Source organism: Mytilus edulis, chromosome 2 (genome assembly GCF_963676685.1).
Source record: "Mytilus edulis chromosome 2, xbMytEdul2.2, whole genome shotgun sequence".
Taxonomy (NCBI): Eukaryota; Metazoa; Mollusca; class Bivalvia; order Mytilida; family Mytilidae; genus Mytilus; species Mytilus edulis.
In genome coordinates, this window is record NC_092345.1 from 32,996,599 (window position 1) to 33,006,337 (window position 9,739).

General features: G+C 31.1%; 1 long non-coding RNA gene across 4 annotated transcripts; it reads left to right on the forward strand.

Moving 5' to 3' along the window:
* Positions 1 to 250: 250 nt before the first annotated feature.
* On the forward strand, positions 251 to 8,794 carry LOC139512001 (uncharacterized). Of its 4 annotated transcripts, none has more exons than XR_011662140.1 (4): positions 251 to 290; positions 6,592 to 6,651; positions 7,501 to 7,707; positions 8,596 to 8,794. It is a non-coding gene; the product is annotated as an uncharacterized lncRNA (long non-coding RNA). The 4 variants fall into 4 exon arrangements; XR_011662137.1 differs by lacking the exon at positions 251 to 290 and adding an exon at positions 2,385 to 2,467; XR_011662139.1 differs by lacking the exon at positions 251 to 290 and adding an exon at positions 4,629 to 4,675.
* Positions 8,795 to 9,739: the final 945 nt, after the last annotated feature.

Sequence of the window (9,739 nt, forward strand, 5' to 3'; positions counted from 1 at the left end):
CGAGAAACGAGAAACACTTCTGAACCACATAAAAAAACGACAGATTCCTTCCCTATTAGGACAGACGAACAAATATTCCAGAAAATATAAATTTTAAGCAAATACCTTTACATGTAAAGTGATTTTAAACAGTAGAAAGACAAAATCTTTGAATTTTTGTAACAAATCATGTAATTTTTTTCAATGTTCTATATTGTAAACAGCTGTCATTACTTAAATCAATTTTAAATTTGTAAGCGTTCATGTATACTTTTAATTTTCCATAACAACTTGATTGTCTATGAAAACAGGTAATACAATGATATTGTTTGAATATATTTCACTTTAATAATAAATTAATGTGAACTAAAAATATCCGTCTAACACACTTATCTTAAAAAAAAATTTGGATGCTTTTTTAAAATTAATATAATTTCTAATGTCAAATTTTATAAAATTTTAGTTTAATAAAATTGAGAATGGAAATGGGGAGCTTTTCCCGTGAATGCCCTTCTCCAAAGAACGACGAATAGTGTGTACCTCATATATTTATTTTGCGTTACATATGATTATCCTGCTATCTTTGGAGATTTTTTTTCTATCATTTCGTCATCAGGGTTATCACCAACCAAATTGTCAGCACTTTTGTGCTGAAATTAAAGCATTATCTGTAAATTTACTGTTTATTAATGTTGAATTATTAAAAACAGTCAATATGAACAACATATTTAGCAAGATGGCTTTCCCCTAAAGTCTATGCTAGGTGTTTATTTGACCTGAAGATAGTTAGTAAAGGTTGATTTAAAAAAAAAGATTGTTGATACTTGGGATGCTTCTTCATAAACTTTAATTTACCAAAATATCTGTAATTTATACTGATAATTTTTCCGTACAAATCTGGTCTCTGTGAATTGTAGGAGTCATTTTATTTTATTTTGGGACTATACATTGTCTAAGTAAATTGGAAATGCCTGGAGTTTTATTAACAAACTTACATTATTATCATTTCATTTCCTATCACGGATGAATATGTACATGTTAAGTATTTTTTAATTTATAGAAAAAAACCCTTCTTCATATGATTAATGTATAACAAGTATATTTAATACAGCTGTTATTTCCTCACTCGATTAATCGGCATGCACTCTTATATGTCTTTTCTTCTGAGAACAATATAGTACTTACATACTCAAACATTTTGTGGCTCTTAAAACTGGTTATACAATTATTTAAGACTGAAACTATTTGGTTTAAAACATGTACATTGTACTACTAATTGTATGCTCGTTCTGCCCGGACTCGAATTAAAGGTTCTATACTTGAACGGTTGAAAAGCTTGTCAGTTTTTTATCGATATTTTTTGTTTTTGTTTTTAACAAAACTAAATTCTCTAGAGGGGTTCGAACAATTTTAATTATCATTGACGACGATAGCTGGCCTGTACAGTTTAAATAGAATTATACGCTGAATCATTTGGTTGTGTTTTTTTCTGTTATTTTTTTTCATTTTTTTTAGTTTACTTGGTGCTTCCGTTGCTATGTAGTAACACTGTCCTAGAATTAGGGGAGGGTTTGGCGTCCATTGATATGTTTAATCCGTCTTAAGTCAATATATGTTGCAGACGTATTTGTCTGTTGTATCCTTTGTAGTTACTAAAATTTGATGCGACTGTCATACAAGTAAGAGGTTTAGCTAGCTATATATATTTGATGCGACTGTCATACAAGTGAGAGGTTTAGCTAGTTATAAAACCAGGTTCAATCCACCATTTTCTACATTTGAAAATGCCTGTACCAAGTCAGGAATATGACAGTTCTTGTCCATTCGTTTTTGATGCGTTTTGTTATTTGATTTTGCCATGTGGTTATGGACTATCCGAATTGATTTTCCTCTGAGTTCAGTATTTTTGTGATTTTACTTTTTAAATTATTTGGCTAGAGGATAAAAGTTTAAAAGCCATTTTTGAGATTTTTTTTTAAATCCTTTTTAAATTTTTTTCGTAGCTTGTGAAAGGAAAAAAGGTGTCATTGTTAAATTTATGAAATATGCAGAGAATACATTTGTATATTCAGTCAATTTGGACAATAGATTTCGCATGATGTATTTCCCTCTCTATAGTCTATGATATAGTTTATCAAGTCATCAAGATGATGAGTTAAGGTGGATGTCTTTTGCTCACTATAATCTTTGTTGTTCGGTTTGATGCCTAATTGACTAATACCCAGCTGTTAAGCAAATGTTAAGCAAAATTAAACTCCTAGATTTGTTTGAACAAATTTCCGTTTTTGTCATTTCTACTCATGTGAAAACGGATCAATATGCACATGTACATATTTACTTTTTTTTTTAATTTATTTAAAAAAAATGTATTTTGTAAACAGCTGTCTTTACATAAATCGATTAATCAGCAAGCGTTCAAGTATACTTATACTTCCTCATTCGAATATAGTTTTCATTTCTTCAGCAACTTGAGTGTCTCTGAAAACAGGTAATAACATTCTATTATTTGGAAGACAGGGAAAATGTTAAGTGAAATATATCATAAGGCTGCGGTCATTAATATTGTGTTTAAAAAGGGGAATGAATGGTATGTGTCTGATATTTCTACTTTCCGATACTTTTGGTCGTCGACTAAAAATGACGAATGTTCGAAAATGCCATCTTGAAAAGACACCAGAATTTTCAAAACCAAAAACTAAACGAATGAGCGTTCCAGTTATTCTTTTAAACAATATTTTGTTTTTGATAAAGCTCTTATGATTGGAACACTTTGTTGGTAGCATGTCTGTTGAGTTAAATGTTATTTTTAAAATATTCAACGATGAACCTCTCAAAATATGAGACTTTATTGGCATTTTTTTGAAGTTGTCTTTTTTTGCTCTTAATATATATTTGTTTGCTGTGTACAGTTGGTTGTTGTGTTGCTCTGTTTTACACTTGTAACACAGTCTCAGATTTAGGTGAGGGTTGGGCGTCCATGAACATATTTAATCCGCCACATTATGTGTGTGCCGGTACCAAGACAGGAACCTATAATTTATTGGCTGTCGTTAGTTAATGTGTATCATTTTGTTTTTGCTCAATATTTCGTACATAAATCAGACCAGTTGTTTTCTCGTTCAAATGGTTTCTGTACTGTTTCATTTCGGAGCCTTTTAAAGGTTGCAAGTTGACTGTGTTTTGCTAATTGTTGAAGGCCGTATGGTGAAGAGAACTAAAGTTGCCAACATCTCCGTCATTGGGTCTATAATTGAGAGTTGTTTCATTGACAATCGTACCGCATTTTCTCATTTTTGTATTTGTACTCACAATTATAATGAACATTTGTACAATTTCTGAAAGAATAGTTTATTATACAGAAAAAATTACAGAGATTGGAGATAGATCTATAAAATGTTGGGATAAATTTGATAGTTTACCAGCGTAGCCTTTGACTACTCACATTGGCGGTAGTGTAGGTTCTATTGTCACGGAATATAATTTCCTTCATAATATAAGTTTCAAATGGAAAAAAAATTATTCTGGAATATTATTTCCAGAGGAATAAATATAACAGTAGATGTTCCAAACGGAATAAATAGTATAGTATATTTGTTCCATCAGGTGTATTATGACATTGTTTATAACAAAGTTTCCACTGGAACTTCTGTTAGGTGGAACGAATATACGTTGACACTATGTCAATAATTTGATAATCACCGCTGTGAAAAAACTTTATTTTAGTGACAACAAGTCTAAAACTAGATTCCTTTAATGTTTTAATGAATATTATTTATGTTTAAAAGTAGCAATTTTGTTAAGGGCACTTTAACAGGAAATGTAAGCTATGATAATAATTTGATGTAATAGACAATGAACAATTAATGTAGAAAAGTGGTACACAACTTTTATATTTCTTGTTAGCAATTTTTGTGTGTAGTCATATCATAACCAATTTGATACAAAATTCTCTGTAGTTGCTAGTATTATTTTCATAGAAATCATCTCAACAGACGGATTTTTCCGTACAGTCGGATCTTCAAAACTTATTTTTGATTACGGACTTTCCGTTTTGAATTTTCTTCGGAGTTCAGTAGTTTTGTGATTTTACGTTTTACGTACAATAAAGTGATACAAAATTCCCCTTTGTAGTTATTATTTTCATAGAAATCATCTTTGCAGACGGATTTTTCCGTACAGTTGGATCTTCAAAACTTGTTTTTGATTAGGGACTTTCCGTTTTTGAATTTTCTTCGGAGTTCAGTATTTTTGTGATTTTACGTTTTCCATACAATAATTTTTTGTTGTTCGGTTTGATGCATTATTGAATTTTACCCATCTTTTCTTTTAATCTACACAGATAATACATAGAGTAACTTTCATTTGTCCTTACCAATCAAACTAATCGTTGTGCTTTGTAGAAATTGATCTATTCGCAGACAATGATTTGTTTAAGCAAATTAGAAACGTCTTGATTTTTATTAACAAATTACTATTTTCATCATTTCATCGACTGTGATTATGGATCAATATGCACATGTTTATGTTAATTTTGTTTGGAATTCATCTTCACATGATTCATGTAAAACAAAAGATATTTTATAAACAACTGTCTTTACTTAAATCAATTTACCAGCAAGCGTCCATGTATACTTTTATTACCTCATTTCAACATAGCTCTCCAATTCGTCAGCAACATGAGTGTCTCTGAAAACAGGTAATAAAATTATATTAATTTGAACACTAAAATATAAAGCGAAACATATCATAAGGCACCGGTGATTTATATTGTGTTTATAAAAGGGGGATGAATGGTATGTGTCTGATATTTCTACTTTCCGATACATTTGGTCGTCGCCTAAAATGAAGAATGTTCGAATATACTATCTTTAAAAGAGACTAAAATGTTCAAATTACACCTGGGCAAATTAGCGTTCCAATTTTTTTGGAATATTTTGTTTTGCCAAAGCATAATTCTCTAAGGTGGGAACACTTCTAATCATGCACAATGTTGGTAGCTTGTCTTTTATTTTTTAATACTATTTTATTCCTGGACGAAAAAGCTGACCAGTTTTCTTTTTTAAAAGTTTTTAATTTTAACTAAACCAACTAATCAAGAGGTTGGTACATTTTTTTAACCATCATCAATGTCGATAGCTGGCCTGTAAAGTTTAAACATGATTTTGAATAGAATTTTACGCTGAACCAGTCAAGAATTTCTATTTTGTCATTTCTACTACTGTGATAACGGATAAATATATACATGTATTACCAATGTTATTTCAACTGATCTGGCAGAGCTTACATTTTAATTTGCATGAGGACAGTCTATTTGAAAATGTGTGTTATAAGGAGGATTGCCGTTATAATTAATACTGAATTTTAATCAACTATCAGTGTCATCAAAGGAATTTACTAAGAATGACTGGACACTTCATTAATGAGTATATCCTTAAATCCCTATTTATATATGACTGGTTTATCATGAGCGAACTGGTTAAACTCCGCCCAGTCAAGTGAAATAAATCGAGTAATACATGTACAGTTTTTTTTTTAATTTACGAAAAAAAAACATATTTGGTAAACAGCTGTTACAGCTGTAACACATTAATCGATTAATCAGCGTTAATGTATACGTTTACGTCTTCATTCGAATATAGCTCTCCAATTCCTCAGAAACCGGAGTGTCTCTGTAAACAGGTAATACAGTTATATTATATCGAAGACTGAAAAATGTAAAGTGAAACATATCCTAAGTCTCCAGTGACTCATATTGTGTTTATAAAAGGGGATGAATGGTATGTGCCTAATATTTCTACTTTCCAATACATTTGGTCGTTGACTAAAAATGTTCGAATATACTATCTTGAAAAGAGACAAGAATGTTCACATCACATCTAATCGAATGAGCCATTCGCTTTTGTTTTAAACATTTTTTTTGTTTTGAGCTTAATTTCTAATATATTGGTAGATTGTTAAGCTTGAATATAGTTTTACAAATATTCAAATTTTAACCAGTCAAGAATATGAGACAATTACTGGCAAACTGTGAGCGGTTGTTGTTTGTTGCTGTTCATTGTCTTATTGTTTTGATTAGTTGGTTTTAGTGTTGTTCTATCGACATTTGTACCACAATCCCATATGTAGTAGAGGGTTTGGTGTCTATGAACACGTTTAATCAGCCACAATATGTGTGTGCCTGTACCTAACTAGTAACTTTAGTTGCTGTTGTTAGATACGATATATTCCCTTCAAGTTAAAACGTATCATGGATAAAACATTTATAGACATGTTAGGTTAATAAGCATCAAACTTTTATTTATAGTCAATGCACTGTTGTCAATGGCTATCTCGGCGTTCCTGATGATGGCGAATCCAGAAAATCGTTCCGGTCACTTGAAAGTTCTCACTGTTGTTTTCATTTATTGGGAAATATACATTTATTGGGAAATATACATTTATCAATTTTCTGATTGTTTTTTCATATAGAAACATTTGAATTTTAATATGGTACATATAAGTGATGTGCGTTTGTTATCGATTCCCTCAATAATCTAGGACATTCTTTTAAACATATTGATTCCAGTTGGCACAACACCTGTTTATACATGTAGTTTTTTTTCTACGTTTTAGATATAGAGGACAAAAATAAATAAAGAATAATGAAGATCTTATTTGTATGTTTCGTGCTTGGTAAGTTCTTAATTTTGAATTTGATACATCTTTTGAAGATACATATAATTGATTTTAAAAGAAAAACCAATTGTTTTATATTGGTTATTTCACATACAAATGATACGAATGCTTAACTCTTAATTAAATTACACATTTTGCCTCTTATAATCGGTACCTTGTTATGTGCATATGGTACTTCTCGATGTAATATTTTTAGCCAATTTTAGAACAATTTAAGTTTTCGGTGTAATTGGGGTTTTTTTTCTGTCCAAGAGATCTTTTTAATGGGATAGACACGTTTATTTATACTCTTAATAGATTTCCTGCAATATATTAGTGAACATTCTAAATTGTATTTTAAAAATAAATTTACCGATTAAGGTGATCAATGTTCAAATGTCATAAATTCATGTAGAAGAAAAAAATTAAAGGTAAAAGCAAAAAGAGATTCCAAATTAATTGAGTACGGATGAATCTATAGGTTTATTCAACACTTGCTATGCTAGCACTAACTGCTTAGCAAAAAAATTTGAATCAATTATGTAACAATAGATCAGATGGATATTCTTCATAAAAGAAAAGAAAAATTTAAAGTGGCGCTTTCTGTAGATGCACAGTTCATTTGAACCGAATCTAATCAAATCAATAAAAGTAATTTAGACCTGTTTACAATATCAGAATGATATACCATACTCTATATAATATCTTTTAGGAATGTACGCACAATCAATGTTAGAAAAACTTAGCATTCTTACGAATTACATTTGTAAATTAGTTTTGTCCATAGATGTTAAATTGGCTTAATTATCTGTTTGAAAATACATGAAAAGTAATATACCTCATGACATTACTTTAATATTCATACAGGCATAGGGATTGCTGGTGTACTTGGTAGAAGATGTGTTGTTTATTCGGCGGGTGAAACTATTCCATCCATTCCAAAGGGTGCCCGGTATGGTAGAACGTGTCATTCTGTGCTTTTTGACCCCAAAAGGTACTGCATTGAGTGGGATTGTCCCCAAACTGACTGTTCTAATCCAATCATACCATATAGTGGTTGTCCTTACTGCCAAGGTACGTACAAATTTATTCATGTTAATCTCAAAATGTTTTTTTCGTAATAAATATTTTCGTTTTTTTTTATATAAATTATGAAGATTATTTAGAAAACCCTTACCAAAATTGCGCATCAATGGTGTATGAGCGTTATATTCTGTGCACATCAATGTTGTATGAGTTTGACGTTCGAAGTGCATCAATGTTGTAAAAACTAAGGATTTTCTTGTCCCAGGAATAGATTACCGTAGCCGTATTTGGCACAACTTTTTGGAATTTTGGATCCTCTATGCTCTTCAACTTTGTATTGTTTGGTCTTATAACTATTTTGATATGAGCGTCACTGATGAGTCTTATGTAGACGAAACGCGCGTCTGGCGTACTAAATTATAATCCTGGTACTTTTGATAACTATTGTATGAGTGTGACGTTCGAAATGCATCAATTGTTAATGAGTTTGACGTTCAATGGTTTACCAGTATTAGGTCAAGTATGTTACCAATTTGATATCCATGTTACGTTAAGAACACATCGCGTCATCTGTGTATTAGGGTAACGTTCACTTTTCATCATTGGTGTCTCGTTGTTACGCTCAGTATCTATCATTGGTGTTATATTCAGTGTGCATTAAGTGGTGTGTATTAATGTTACTTTAAGTGCAAGTTACTGGTGTGCAAGTTTGAGATTTAGAATACAGCAACTTTGATTTATTATAACGAACATTGAGCATTTAACAAACCCGACGTTCAGTTTGCATCATGTATTTATCAATGTTATATTGTGTATGTCTTTAATTGTACCACTTTTACATACTTGCAGTTTTCCGTCAATAGAATGCTGATAATAAAACACATCTTTCTCATTTCAGTTTAATTTCTGATTCTCTTAAAATATTTATTATCGCAGGTACATGTGTAAATGATGGTTATGTGTATCAGTATGGTGTATGGTTCCCATGTGACGGAGGATGTAATACCTGCACGTGTTTCATGTCGACTATGAGATGGTGCTTTAAGAAAACACCACCAGCAGAGTGCCTGTGAATCATTGCAAACAACATAACGCGAAGACAATTGTTGTAAAATAAAACACGAAACGTTCATAACTTTCATGTAATTTCAAATTTATTTTATATATTTCCTTACAATATAAAGTAATTTGTTGCAACGGTCATACAAGTAAGAGGTTAAGCTAGCTATAAAACCAGGTCCAATCTATCATTTTTTTTACATAAGACAATGCCTGTACCAAGTCAGGAATATGACAGTTGTCATCCATTCGTTTGATATGTTTATTAATTTGATTTTGCCATTTGATTAAGGACTTTTCGTTTTGAATTTTCCTTGGACTATTTTTGTGATTTTACTTTTTCCCAGATTTGAATTTTCATTGAAGAAGAGAGGTAAAAGATGCCAAAGAGACATTAAAACATATAAGCTAAAAATAAAAGGACAACGCCATGGCAAAAAAAATAAAAGAAAAAAAACCCTAGAAGACAAATAACTGGCACTCAAAACAAAACACAGAGAATCATAAACTGAGCAAAACAAACTCAACTCACGTATGAAACCGTCATTGCAAGTCATGATACTTTTACTTCTTTTTAAATAAATTGATTCATTGATATACAAAAAAGAAGATGTGGTGTAATTGTCAATGAGACAACACTCCACAAGAGACTAAATGACACAGAAATTTCATAACTATAGCTCACCGTACAGCCTTCAACAATAAGCAAAGCCCAAACGCATAGTCAGGTATAAAAAAAAGCCCAGAATGACAAATGTCAAACGAGAAAACTAACGGCTTAATTTATGTACCAAAAAGATAGCGAAAAACAAATATGTAACACATCAACAAACGATAACCACTGAATTAAAGGCTCCTGACTTACATAAAGAATGTGGCGGGGTTTAACATGTTCGCGGGATCCCATCCCACCCTCTAACCTTGGAAAATGGTGTAACATTACACGATAAGAACGAACTATAAAAATCTGTTGAAAAGGCTAAACTCATCAGATGGATAAAAATAGAAATACTACACAGAG